The sequence below is a fragment of the Amblyomma americanum genome, chromosome 3 (assembly GCF_052857255.1).
Source record: "Amblyomma americanum isolate KBUSLIRL-KWMA chromosome 3, ASM5285725v1, whole genome shotgun sequence".
Lineage (NCBI taxonomy): Eukaryota > Metazoa > Arthropoda > Arachnida > Ixodida > Ixodidae > Amblyomma > Amblyomma americanum.
The window spans coordinates 227,154,201-227,168,879 of NC_135499.1; the positions used below are offsets into that span (position 1 = coordinate 227,154,201).

A 14,679-nucleotide genomic window follows, 5' to 3' on the forward strand; every position below is an offset into this window, starting at 1 on the left:
GAGCTCCATCGCCTGTTAGAGCTACAACCATTGCCCCAGCATCGTGGGCAAGAAGCAGGCTTTGTGTATATAACTAGATCAGCTCGCTGCTCGCCGAGAAGACCATCTACTAAAAAGTATCCGAGCGGCAGCTTCCACCGTCCGTTAATGGCTACTGCCATTACAACAAAAAGCAGCTTTTGCCTGTGGCAGGCAGTCACCATCAACTCCTGTGCCCTTGTCAGCGAACCCCTCAGAATTGCCCCTGTTCCACTGAACCTGCTGCCTGACTGACATTTCATCAGTCATCAGACTGCATACAGTTTGGTGGCCTCGGCTGCTCATCTCGGTGCATTTCATTTTTAGAGCATTGAATGCCTCAGTTGAAAAGCCAGCATTGCCATCTACAGTCTGATACCACTCTCGCAGTGTTCTTTGGTGGGGCAAGCAGGTGTCGAAGACCCGTCTCGCGTAATTGTATGCTTGTGGCGAGTAGAAATTGAGTGACAGCGCTAAGGCCCTGAGCTCAGGTGAAAACTGCCTCGGCACATCCCGGCCAGGGCGCTTGGATATCTGTTTTTTAGGGAGGTGTTGATTGGCTATTCCAAGGGTGTCAAGCACAGCCACCTGATCCTTCAGCACGATATTTTGCCTCTGTAGCATTTGAATCACAGCCTTCAATTCTTCAAGCGTTTTTTTTTTTTCTGGGGTCTTCTAGACTGCTGCAGCCGCTTGATCCGCTTTCGAGTCTTTATGTGCTCCGAGGCAAACTTTGCTGCACGTGCTCTCAAGAAAGCTTTCTCCGGAGTGTCAACCTATAAAGCAGAATCAAAATTTAGTCACCTTCTACAATCACAAGCTGCTCGGTTCCAGCCACGTGTACTTTCTTCAGGGGTAACAAAAATGCAGGAGGTTCGCACTGAGGTGTAGGAACAAAAATTTCCTTTGCACTCGCCGTTGCGTGTGTTGCTGGACACCCATTTCCAAGCCGAGAGATCTGGCAGGGGCTCCCTCAGCTTGATGTGGAGGACACACACACTAAAAAATTGATTGGTTTATTGATAAAAAAAAGGCATACAAATGTTTTAAGTGTGTTAGAAAGAGTCATGGGTGTAAAATCAAGCTGATCCAGTCACTCAAGACCCCTTACCTATGCGCTGTAAATAGGTTGCAGTAATAAAAACATGCCAGAAATAAGCCATTCACATACACATGTGAAAGCTCTGGTGTTGTATGTTGTTTTCAGGTTAACCTTGCCTGCCTGCCTTACTTACCACCGCTTGTTTTCTCTTTTCTGGTGTTTGAACAAAACTCGAAGTTTGTGGAGGCAACATTCCCTGCACAGATTGATATTCAAAGGGCATTATTTGATTGCCAAGATATCCTTTGCCAGATTAAGAGAAGTATGCGGTATACAGAAGATTATATTGTAGTGAAAGCTTGTAATTTTGCTCACATCGTGGCCATTGTCCGAAGATTCATTTTCCTACTGAAGCTTACCTAACAGAAAAGAAATGTCACAGTATATCAGCTATAATTGATTGCCAAGATATCCTTTGCCAGATTAAGAGAATTATACGGTATACAGAAGAATATTTTGTGGTGACAGCTTGTAATTTTGCTCACATCGTGTCCATTGTCTGAAGATTAATTTTCCTATTGAAGCTTACCTAACAGAAAACAAATGTCACAGTATATCAGCCATAATCAGCACGCATATAATTTAAAGAATGGCAGTTAGCTTCCCCAGACAGCACATGGAAACCAAAAAGAGATAATTCTGTTGGGGTACAAACAGCAATTACCCATGTGAAAAGGTTTTTTACTTTTAACAACATCTCAAACATTTTCAAACAAATTAACACCGTGGAAAAAAGAAGAATGTATAATTCACTGTGCAACTCGCAAACCGATATTCTTTTACCTCTGCAAGGCCTCTCTGCCTTGATGGGAAGCAACACTGATATTACATTCTGAATGTACTGGATATTTCTAAAGACCCCAGAAAACAAAGCACTTATTTTAGTCCTTCCTTTTTTATCTACGTAATGTAGCAGCCAGCATTGGGGATTTTTAAAAACGGGAATTCTTAACATTCAGAGCTGCAACGGATATACATATGGCATGCAATGTTCTGCACCACCATGCAGGCTATGAAATGAATTGCAGTGCATATTTATGTTTGTTTAATTCTGCGTGTGTGTGAGCAAGGTTCTCATACATGCAATAAAGCTTCAGTAAGTGGACATTGGCATAGTTGCTGTGTCACTTGCCCATAAGGCCCTGGACGCGCATTAGTAGAGGTTTTCAGCCACATAGTCTCGGTGCATGCTCGCTGAGGCATAACATGTGCAATCAGGAAGAAAACAGTAGCACTGAAAATGCAAGACATTTGTCATGCAGTTGCATTTTTGTATTACAGCCGCATTGAAATTTAGTAGCTTGAGACAGTTGTTTATCATGGAAGTTTCTGCACTAAAATATATGCCCTAAGCCATAGCAAATATTGAACAAAAGCAGTTAATTCTGACAGGGGCATGTACCGACAGGAAAGCAGACTGTGTGCCTAGGAAAGGTCGTGAAGCTGGTAAGCACACAAAACCTTCAAGAGGAAGAATTCAATGTGCCGCATGAGCCAATTTTAGCACAGAAACTAAAATGCGGTGTACCAATTGCTTGCAGCCAAAGGCAGCTCACGTGATACCGCGCGACAAAAAACCCTTGCAGCTCCGATGCAGTGCACATGAAAGCTCTACAAAGACTAGAAAATGTGAAAAAAATTGTAAATTGTGGGGCACGTCACGAAGCGACACATTGTCGGTGAGGGACGCCGTAGTGAAGGGATCTGGATTAATTTCGACCACCCATAAGTCCGATATTTCACAGCACACTCCTGCCTTTCGCCTTCATCGAAAGGCGCGGCCGCGTTATTGAACCCGAGTCGTCGGCTCAGTCGCCTCGACGCTCCTACGTACCACTCCACCGGCGCAATAGGTGTTGAAAAACTACCGATATTCCTCCAAGGATTTGCATGATATAAGCTCTCTTCGCAGCCATTCTGTTACAAAAAGCGGTCGCTCGTAATGGGCAGCGGTTGCTGGTACTGTACTGTACATCAAATATTCAGCTCCGCGCTGTAGCAGTCGCGCTGCGACAATATATAACAGGCCAACTTGCAGCGAGTGAATGAAGCGTCCTAAACCACTGCCCAAACTTAAGCGCGAACAGACGACGCACTCCGAAAAGTTCGCACTTGAATTTTTAATCAAGAATTACCCCGCATTGCCCGAAGGTATTATAGCAGTATAGCAGGGTCCCGGATTCACGGAGTGGCAAAAAAAAAAAAACGTCTTCGTTTACAGCGCACACTTGAACCTCCGAAAGTCGATTCCACTGTTGCACAGTTTCAACGAAAAATGAATTCGCGAACAAGTTCGTCCTGGGACGGTACTCGCGAATTTTACAAGAATGGTCATGTCGTTTAGAAGCAGCAAGACTTTCCCACCTCAATAATAATAATAATAATAATAATAATAATAATAATAATAATAATAATAATAATAATAATAATAATAATAATTGGTTTTAGGGGAAAGGAAATGGCGCAGTATCTGTCTCATATATCGTTATACACCTGAACAGCGCTGTAAGGGAAGGTATAAGGAGGGAGTGAAAGAAGAAATGAAGAATGAGGTGCTCTAGTGGAGGGCTCCGGAATAATTTCGACCACCTGGGGATCTTTAACGTGCACTGACATCGCACAGCACACGGGCGCCTTAGCGTTTTGCCTCCATAAAACGCAGCCGGCACGGTCGGGTTCGAAACCGGGAACTCCGGATCAGTAGTCGAGCGCCCTAACCGCTGAACCACCGCGGCGGGGCTTCCACGTCAAGACATTATTCATTTCTGTACAACTATCCCTGCGCCCGGCCGTACCTGCCCGAGACGAATCTTGCTGCCCTGTTGTGAATCTGCTCCAATTGCTGTGCAGTGTCCCATACAGTAGAGGCGTATTAAATAAAGGGACGAACACAGGACAGAGAAAGTTTTGTTGAGATTTGGCCGTGAAAATTCATTAGCGGGAATTGAAACAGCTTGGCAGCGCCGTAGTTACAAGCGCACATAACCGAAAGACCCGGAATACAGATTGAAGTACTCTATTCAATCCATGCGCCAACATGAGTAATGGTTGCGTTTAATTTTGCGATTAGTTTCTTTTTATAATGCAAATTAAAATGCAATTTTTGCGGGCATGTTGCTTCAGGGAATTTAGCATGTCATCTCTCTTGCATAAAAGTTTATATAACCGGTGGAGAAACCTCTATGCCTAAAATAGACGTTAGCAAGAAGTTGCAGCGTTGCAAGCGCTCCCTTTTAAATGTTGCATAGGTACGAATTTTCTTTAATAAGGATTGCCACACTAACTAATGTTTGTTTTTATTTGCGATTAGTTTAATTTACTTCAAATAAATTAGATTTTAAGCACGCAGAATACGAGTAAAGCTTGGACCACTGCAGTCAGTAGGGCTGCTTCAGACAATTCAAATTGTCATCAATCTTGCATACTACTTTGTAAAATACATGGAGAGACAAACAGGGCATAGCACATGGCAAGAAGTTGTTGCTTTGCATGTGCCCTCTGTTCAAAGTTGCAAAGGTAAGTATTTTTTAAATACAATCCACCAACGCAAATAGTGTTTGAGTTTGCTATTAATCGTTTTTTTATTGTTGCAAATAAATCGTCTCTTTCGCAGGTAGACTGCTTAAGACAATTTGGCTTGTCATCTCTCTTGAAGAGAAATTTGTATAACATATGGAGAAACAAAACTAAAATAGCCCTTAGTTCGAAGTTGCAGTCCTGCTAGTGGCCTCTGATAAAAGTTCCAAAGGTACGTATTACCGAAAATATTGTCTGTTTTTATGTTACTATTAGTTTGTTTTTACTTATGGAAACTAAAAAAGAATTTAGGCAGATAGATACGTGGGACGTTTGTACTCCTGCTGTTAGCTGGGTTGCTTCAGACAATTAAACATTTCATATCTCTTGCATTCAACTTAATATACCAATGAAAAAACAAACACAACTTAGCACATTGCAAGAAGTTGTTGCTTTGGAAGTGCCCTCTGTTCAAAGTTGCAAAGGTAAGTTTTTTTACATCAAATCCGCCAAAGTAAATAATGCTTGCGCCTCAAAGTGCTTTAACTTGAACGGCATTTTGGAATGATAGCTACACTGGGCTACCAGTCGACCATTTTTCGGTAAATGGCAGAGGCCAGTTGGGATTCATTATGGCGGAGTCTCTCCCACTGGCGCTGATTAGATACACCCATGGGCTTGTTGTTGTTGTTGTGTGCTGCCATCTATCGGCACGCTGCAAAACTGCGAGACTCCTCGCGCAACGTCCGGAGCACAAGACAAGCGGCGCCGTTGGTACACCTATCTATTCTTACACCGTGCTCTCGGCCGTCACCGCGCGCTGTTGCGTAATATTTATAACGCGTAATCTTTAAGCAGCGACACCACAAACTGTGTACGCTCAGTGCGCGCGGCTGTGATATTTTGTTGCAGTGGGTGCCATCCCGTGTGGGAGTGCCAGGAAACGAAGCTGCTGACCGAATCGCCATGGCAGTCCACTCCAACCCAGCAGCTCCAGTTTGTGAGGCTATCTCGGCCTTTGACGCAGCGCGTCACATACTGCGCCACAAGGTTGCACTTTGCCACCCAGACCCCCGCGTCGCATCCGGCAAGCTCCCAAGGCCTGTCCCGTACACTGCCTTCGGACGCGCGGCATACTCTTTACTCCTGCACATCAGGATTGGTTGTGTCTTCACGGCAGACCGACGCCACCGCCTCACGGGAGAGGCCGACACAAACTGTATTGACTGCGAAGAGACAGAAACAGTTGAGCACCTGCTCTGTGAGTGCCCCGTTCATGCTAACGTGCGCTCCATAATGCGCGCCGAATACAGCAAGCTCGGCCTGCCCTCTGCCACTGCCGGCGACCCAGTCTTCCCTGAGGCATCGCCACACAAAAGGAAAGCTGCCCTGTCCGCTCTCGTCTCCTTCGTCGATGAGGCAGGCCTTCGCAGGCGCATCTAGTGTCACCCAAGTGCTTTGTGCTGCGTGCTGTGAACACAAACCTTCTGTGCATTGTGCCCCAGTGTGCTGAATTTTCACCATCGCGCGCTACATTGTGTGTGCCCGCAAACCCCTTTCCAGAGACTCTTTGGCGTCTCCACTTCCCCTCCTCCTGCACTAAGAAACATACTGTGATCAATGAGTGCATGGGCGTCTTCTGACTCACACCAGTGCGCGTTTCGCAATGTGTGCCCGCCCACTGTTTCTCGTGCCTGTGTATCGCGCTTTTCGTGCCGCATTCTTCCGTGCACTTGCCGCCCTTTCCGCCTTCTGACCCGTCCTCTATTCTATCTCTTTAACTCCCCTCCCCTAACCCTGTGCAGTGCAGCGAAGGTGTTCTCCAAGAAACAGTTGCACGCCGTGCACACAAATTTTTCGCCAACAACCAGAACCACTTACGACAGTTAAAAGGCATAGCCTGGTGAAACTCCCGTGTCAGCGTGTCACCAGGCACTGCAGTGTTAAAAATGTGGTGGAAGTAACGCCAAAATTTAGGCTTATAAAGTCGGGCCATTAGCAACGTTGTCGTTTTTGCTATGAAAAATCAAGCCACTAACAACAGCGTACTGTGTCATTATTGCAAAGGGCCAGAGAGCGGTGGGTGCGAGTAGCCCGAGTTTTTTTCTCGGTGGCGGCGAGTGGGCTTTCGAGGTGATGTGCTCGGCATTGCCTTGCGTCTGAAAGTCGCCTCGACTCGCCTCGCAGCGGTACGCACTCATTGACGATTTCTTCTGGATGTGTCGAATCGCCGTTTAGCGGAAATTTTTCTCTTCAAAGCTAGTGCAGTGATGCGGAGCGATCGGGCTGTGCGGCACAGAGCCGTCGTTTTCTGCAGCAGCCTACTGCATCCTTTCGAACTATGCAGACACGCAGAGGCTTTCAGCGTTTTCCACGTTGCCCTGCTGTGTGTCAAAAGGAAGTTTGCGTAGCAGGCGTAGAATAACACCGAGCGGCACGCTTTTGCGATCGTATTCCTCGGCGTCGGAAGGGCGTCCGGCGGCTCTACGCCCGTGCGAGGGGAACGACTGCGGCGGGCTGCGCGCTTTCGAGGCACCTTATTTCTCGAAACCCTTAAAATAACGGTCGTCCGGCCACTGCAGCCCGCAACGGCTCAGCGCTCTGCACTTGATCCCATTGCATTCGCTCGATCTTGTGTGTCTGAAATGGATCACCTTGCGCTTTGGTGTATATAATTATTGCGCTGTACCGACTGCTGCAACGCTAAACGCTCACCGTAAAATGCTTCTCTCTGTTACGCTCGCTTATTCTCGCTGGAATTTCACTCAGAGATGTTATACGACAGTATATACCAAGCTTATAAATCCGCGTCGTCGGGAGCGCAGGTGGCCCCCCCAAGTAGTATTCGCACAGTGCGAGTTTAGCACTGCAAAACTATGTATATATAGATTAAGTGAAAAACCTCTCTGAATGCGCCGCTGCCATGCGCGCGAGAGCACATGAACCCTGTAAAATACGCGCGCATGCAACTCAGCTTCAGTAGCATGGGGCTATTAATTGTTAACCCCGCAGCTACGCGGCCGGACCAAACCTAGCTCTGTCATACAGTTATTCTGCAGCATAACTTCAACGGTGCTCACCTAGTCGGTATTCTCAGTCAGCCGATAAATATCAACTTGGCTAACTTATATGCACGTTCAGAATAAACGATACAGCGTAGCCGATACGACCTAGCTGTGCAACTTGCACCACCTTTCTCAACCTTGTTTACAAATCCCCAAGATATTGCTGCAGGAACTAAGGTGGAAATGGTTCTTCTTGGTCATATAAGCAAGAGGCCCCGTTGACCTACCTTAGTCTCCACCTCTTGTTGAAAGGATTTCATCAGTTCGTGCTGGCCTGCAGGGCCTGTTTACACAGTTTTGTGCATGTCCAAATGTATAATAGTGAAAGTAGAGCAGTGACACCATGTTGCATAGTCAGAAACATTTATTTGGGCTCTTGACCAACCAATACGGCCAGTAAGCAAATATAGGAGGCATTATTTACATTATCAGCGTGCAATCAAACAATAGTTAAATATACATGGTAAATGCTATGCACAAAAAAAAAGGGGGATTCAGGGTTTACTAACCAGTCATTGACGAGTGTGAGCTGAACAAAAAATTTATCCGCAAAAACTAGCAGAGGATTCAGACTGAGGACTTATGACTATTGCAAGATTAAACTACTGGCCGCAGTGCATAGCCAGAGCCCTCCTGAAACGATGATAACCCCTTCCCCCTCTCTCCCAAATGATGCTCCACTGGACATGCATTCCTTTGCCTCACTGTTTCGGAAAGAAACTCGGTAGCTATATGCCCGCTACTGGCCCTTAAACTGGGTAAGCTTCCTAAAAATTTGTCGCACATGGCTATCCTGGAAGCTTTCTGTGACCTTCTTGCCTACGTGATAGAGCCTATGTTTAAAAAGCACCCTGCAATGCTCTGCACTAGAAGGACATAATGATCCTCAAGCGGAAACATGTGGCCATGGAGCTCCAGAAACAGATCTTTGCTGGAATGAAACCAAAACTTCATGCACAAGGTTAGTTAACAAAGTTCTTGATGACAGGCTTTTACCGTGCAATGGCAATCGAACAAGAGACTCAGATTTACGACAGATTTTAATTACACTCTCTCTCTGATGGGTAGCTCAGCCCTCCGCTACTTTTTCTCTGAATGAAAGAGTATGTGTCACCCTGTGGTCGACATGCAAACAACGCTACCGCGTACTGGTCACACATCAGCTTAGTATGCAACTTGTGTGAAACGTAACCAGCCAGGTACGTCACTACTCTGTCTCCCCATTCAGTATTATGCTCTGAATGTGAGATACAGTCGTGATCTCTGGCTATTTGGTGCTGCGCAGCAGTGTCCGCATTCAAGATGCGTCTCCTGCCTTTTGACGCGTTTAGTGTCTCAGTTGCTGAAGCAATAATAGCACTACCGCACGACAAGATTGCTGCAGTTTCTAAAGGCAAGCAGTTCCCTGTTGCTACATCACCGAGCTCATTGTGAACTACTACTTTTCTGAAAGCAGCACGAAATTGTACAATAGTTGGGTGGTCGTGGCCTCTGTGGGACCTGATAAGTCCGAAAAAAAGTTCCAGGCAGTTTTGACAAATTTTGTGTTCCTATATATATTTGAGGAATTTCTTTTCCATGGCAGTGAAATTGTAGAGTGCAACTAAGCTTTTCATACATGTGGTGAAATCTAAAAATCCCGTTTTTTGTGCCGTCTCAATCATGCTGTGGCCACTGGTAGACTTGCTCAGTGATGACAGGTAAATGATGGAGGCTCTAAACATGGCTTCAACATCTTTGAAATTTCACTCATTTAAAACTTTCTTGAATCCCTTTTGCTGTATGGACCTTCAATTCAACGCATCAAAGGTATTGTTAATGCACCTCAAAAATTCTTCACTTGGCTGTGAGTCGGCAAAACCTTCTACTTTGAGCACTCGACATTCAGCAAGTGCTGTGGCCACAGAAGTGCTCATAACTTGGGCCGCACACCTGACCTTGCTCGGCTGCCTCTGCCATTGAATATGCGCTCTGTGCAGCTTGTTGGCCAAGTGAAGCCCTTCTTTTTGTTGCAAACTATGTAGCCGCTCAATATGCTACCATGCCACAGTGTTTCCCTTGTTGATTTTTTGTGCGCTAGAGCATTTGTGACATGTTTTAACATATGACAAGGGTCAAGAAATGCTGCCGCTGGTTTTTGGGTGGCAGGATGTGAGAATGTCGTCTTCAGTTGGTCTACATTTTTGAAGCTGCAGCCCAGCTCCTCTGACATGGCTGTATTTGCTGGAGCTCCATCGCCTGTTAGAGCTACAACCATTGCCCCAGCATTGTGGGCAAGAAGCAGGCTTTGTGTATATAACTAGATCAGCTCGCTGCTCGCCGAGAAGACCATCTACTAAAAAGTATCCGAGCGGCAGCTTCCACCGTCCGTTAATGGCTACTGCCATTACAACAAAAAGCAGCTTTTGCCTGTGGCAGGCAGTCACCATCAACTCCTGTGCCCTTGTCAGCAAACCCCTCAGAATTGCCCCTGTTCCACTGAACCTGCTGCCTGACTGACATTTCATCAGTCATCAGACTGCATACAGTTTGGTGGCCTCGGCTGCTCATCTCGGTGCATTTCATTTTTAGAGCATTGAATGCCTCAGTTGAAAAGCCAGCATTGCCATCTACAGTCTGATACCACTCTCGCAGTGTTCTTTGGTGGGGCAAGCAGGTGTCGAAGACCCGTCTCGCGTAATTGTATGCTTGTGGCGAGTAGAAATTGAGTGACAGCGCTAAGGCCCTGAGCTCAGGTGAAAACTGCCTCGGCACATCCCGGCCAGGGCGCTTGGATATCTGTTTTTTAGGGAGGTGTTGATTGGCTATTCCAAGGGTGTCAAGCACAGCCACCTGATCCTTCAGCACGATATTTTGCCTCTGTAGCATTTGAATCACAGCCTTCAATTCTTCAAGCGTTTTTTTTTTTTTCTGGGGTCTTCTAGACTGCTGCAGCCGCTTGATCCGCTTTCGAGTCTTTATGTGCTCCGAGGCAAACTTTGCTGCACGTGCTCTCAAGAAAGCTTTCTCCGGAGTGTCAACCTATAAAGCAGAATCAAAATTTAGTCACCTTCTACAATCACAAGCTGCTCGGTTCCAGCCACGTGTACTTTCTTCAGGGGTAACAAAAATGCAGGAGGTTCGCACTGAGGTGTAGGAACAAAAATTTCCTTTGCACTCGCCGTTGCGTGTGTTGCTGGACACCCATTTCCAAGCCGAGAGATCTGGCAGGGGCTCCCTCAGCTTGATGTGGAGGACACACACACTAAAAAATTTATTGGTTTATTGATAAAAAAAAGGCATACAAATGTTTTAAGTGTGTTAGAAAGAGTCATGGGTGTAAAATCAAGCTGATCCAGTCACTCAAGACCCCTTACCTATGCGCTGTAAATAGGTTGCAGTAATAAAAACATGCCAGAAATAAGCCATTCACATACACATGTGAAAGCTCTGGTGTTGTATGCTGTTTTCAGGTTAACCTTGCCTGCCTGCCTTACTTACCACCGCTTGTTTTCTCTTTTCTGGTGTTTGAACAGAACTCGAAGTTTGTGGAGGCAACATTCCCTGCACAGATTGATATTCAAAGGGCATTATTTGATTGCCAAGATATCCTTTGCCAGATTAAGAGAAGTATACGGTATACAGAAGATTATATTGTAGTGAAAGCTTGTAATTTTGCTCACATCGTGGCCATTGTCCGAAGATTCATTTTCCTACTGAAGCTTACCTAACAGAAAAGAAATGTCACAGTATATCAGCTATAATTGATTGCCAAGATATCCTTTGCCAGATTAAGAGAAGTATACGGTATACAGAAGAATATTTTGTGGTGACAGCTTGTAATTTTGCTCACATCGTGTCCATTGTCTGAAGATTAATTTTCCTATTGAAGCTTACCTAACAGAAAACAAATGTCACAGTATATCAGCCATAATCAGCACGCATATAATTTAAAGAATGGCAGTTAGCTTCCCCAGACAGCACATGGAAACCAAAAAGAGATAATTCTGTTGGGGTACAAACAGCAATTACCCATGTGAAAAGGTTTTTTACTTTTAACAACATCTCAAACATTTTCAAACAAATTAACACCGTGGAAAAAAGAAGAATGTATAATTCACTGTGCAACTCGCAAACCGATATTCTTTTACCTCTGCAAGGCCTCTCTGCCTTGATGGGAAGCAACACTGATATTACATTCTGAATGTACTGGATATTTCTAAAGACCCCAGAAAACAAAGCACTTATTTTAGTCCTTCCTTTTTTATCTACGTAATGTAGCAGCCAGCATTGGGGATTTTTAAAAACGGGAATTCTTAACATTCAGAGCTGCAACGGATATACATATGGCATGCAATGTTCTGCACCACCATGCAGGCTATGAAATGAATTGCAGTGCATATTTATGTTTGTTTAATTCTGCGTGTGTGTGAGCAAGGTTCTCATACATGCAATAAAGCTTCAGTAAGTGGACATTGGCATAGTTGCTGTGTCACTTGCCCATAAGGCCCTGGACGCGCATTAGTAGAGGTTTTCAGCCACATAGTCTCGGTGCATGCTCGCTGAGGCATAACATGTGCAATCAGGAAGAAAACAGTAGCACTGAAAATGCAAGACATTTGTCATGCAGTTGCATTTTTGTATTACAGCCGCATTGAAATTTAGTAGCTTGAGACAGTTGTTTATCATGGAAGTTTCTGCACTAAAATATATGCCCTAAGCCATAGCAAATATTGAACAAAAGCAGTTAATTCTGACAGGGGCATGTACCGACAGGAAAGCAGACTGTGTGCCTAGGAAAGGTTGTGAAGCTGGTAAGCACACAAAACCTTCAAGAGGAAGAATTCAATGTGCCGCATGAGCCAATTTTAGCACAGAAACTAAAATGCGGTGTACCAATTGCTTGCAGCCAAAGGCAGCTCACGTGATACCGCGCGACAAAAAACCCTTGCAGCTCCGATGCAGTGCACATGAAAGCTCTACAAAGACTAGAAAATGTGAAAAAAATTGTAAATTGTGGGGCACGTCACGAAGCGACACATTGTCGGTGAGGGACGCCGTAGTGAAGGGATCTGGATTAATTTCGACCACCCATAAGTCCGATATTTCACAGCACACTCCTGCCTTTCGCCTTCATCGAAAGGCGCGGCCGCGTTATTGAACCCGAGTCGTCGGCTCAGTCGCCTCGACGCTCCTACGTACCACTCCACCGGCGCAATAGGTGTTGAAAAACTACCGATATTCCTCCAAGGATTTGCATGATATAAGCTCTCTTCGCAGCCATTCTGTTACAAAAAGCGGTCGCTCGTAATGGGCAGCGGTTGCTGGTACTGTACTGTACATCAAATATTCAGCTCCGCGCTGTAGCAGTCGCGCTGCGACAATATATAACAGGCCAACATGCAGCGAGTGAATGAAGCGTCCTAAACCATTGCCCAAACTTAAGCGCGAACAGACGACGCACTCCGAAAAGTTCGCACTTGAATTTTTAATCAAGAATTACCCCGCATTGCCCGAAGGTGTTATAGCGGTATAGCAGGGTCCCGGATTCACGGATTGGCAAAAAAAAAAAAAAAGTCTTCGTTTACAGCGCACACTTGAACCTCCGAAAGTCGATTCCACTGTTGCACAGTTTCAACGAAAAATGAATTCGCGAACAAGTTCGTCCTGGGACGGTACTCGCGAATTTTACAAGAATGGTCATGTCGTTTAGAAGCAGCAAGACTTTCCCACCTCAATAATAATAATAATAATAATAATAATAATAATAATAATAATAATAATAATAATAATAATAATAATAATAATAATTGGTTTTAGGGGAAAGGAAATGGCGCAGTATCTGTCTCATATATCGTTATACACCTGAACAGCGCTGTAAGGGAAGGTATAAGGAGGGAGTGAAAGAAGAAATGAAGAATGAGGTGCTCTAGTGGAGGGCTCCGGAATAATTTCGACCACCTGGGGATCTTTAACGTGCACTGACATCGCACAGCACACGGGCGCCTTAGCGTTTTGCCTCCATAAAACGCAGCCGGCACGGTCGGGTTCGAAACCGGGAACTCCGGATCAGTAGTCGAGCGCCCTAACCGCTGAACCACCGCGGCGGGGCTTCCACGTCAAGACATTATTCATTTCTGTACAACTATCCCTGCGCCCGGCCGTACCTGCCCGAGACGAATCTTGCTGCCCTGTTGTGAATCTGCTCCAATTGCTGTGCAGTGTCCCATACAGTAGAGGCGTATTAAATAAAGGGACGAACACAGGACAGAGAAAGTTTTGTTGAGATTTGGCCGTGAAAATTCATTAGCGGGAATTGAAACAGCTTGGCAGCGCCGTAGTTACAAGCGCACATAACCGAAAGACCCGGAATACAGATTGAAGTACTCTATTCAATCCATGCGCCAACATGAGTAATGGTTGCGTTTAATTTTGCGATTAGTTTCTTTTTATAATGCAAATTAAAATGCAATTTTTGCGGGCATGTTGCTTCAGGGAATTTAGCATGTCATCTCTCTTGCATAAAAGTTTATATAACCGGTGGAGAAACCTCTATGCCTAAAATAGACGTTAGCAAGAAGTTGCAGCGTTGCAAGCGCTCCCTTTTAAATGTTGCATAGGTACGAATTTTCTTTAATAAGGATTGCCACACTAACTAATGTTTGTTTTTATTTGCGATTAGTTTAATTTACTTCAAATAAATTAGATTTTAAGCACGCAGAATACGAGTAAAGCTTGGACCACTGCAGTCAGTAGGGCTGCTTCAGACAATTCAAATTGTCATCAATCTTGCATACTACATTGTAAAATACATGGAGAGACAAACAGGGCATAGCACATGGCAAGAAGTTGTTGCTTTGCATGTGCCCTCTGTTCAAAGTTGCAAAGGTAAGTATTTTTTAAATACAATCCACCAACGCAAATAGTGTTTGAGTTTGCTATTAATCGTTTTTTTATTGTTGCAAATAAATCGTCTCTTTCGCAGGTAGACTGCTTAAG

At 45.0% G+C, this 14,679-nt stretch overlaps 1 long non-coding RNA gene across 1 annotated transcript; it reads right to left on the bottom strand.

Moving 5' to 3' along the window:
• Positions 1–10,947: 10,947 nt before the first annotated feature.
• On the bottom strand, positions 10,948–11,928 carry LOC144123664 (uncharacterized). The gene is made up of 2 exons (XR_013313134.1): positions 11,578–11,928; positions 10,948–11,407 (listed from the first exon to the last, which is right to left on the bottom strand). It is a non-coding gene; the product is annotated as an uncharacterized LOC144123664 (long non-coding RNA).
• Positions 11,929–14,679: the final 2,751 nt, after the last annotated feature.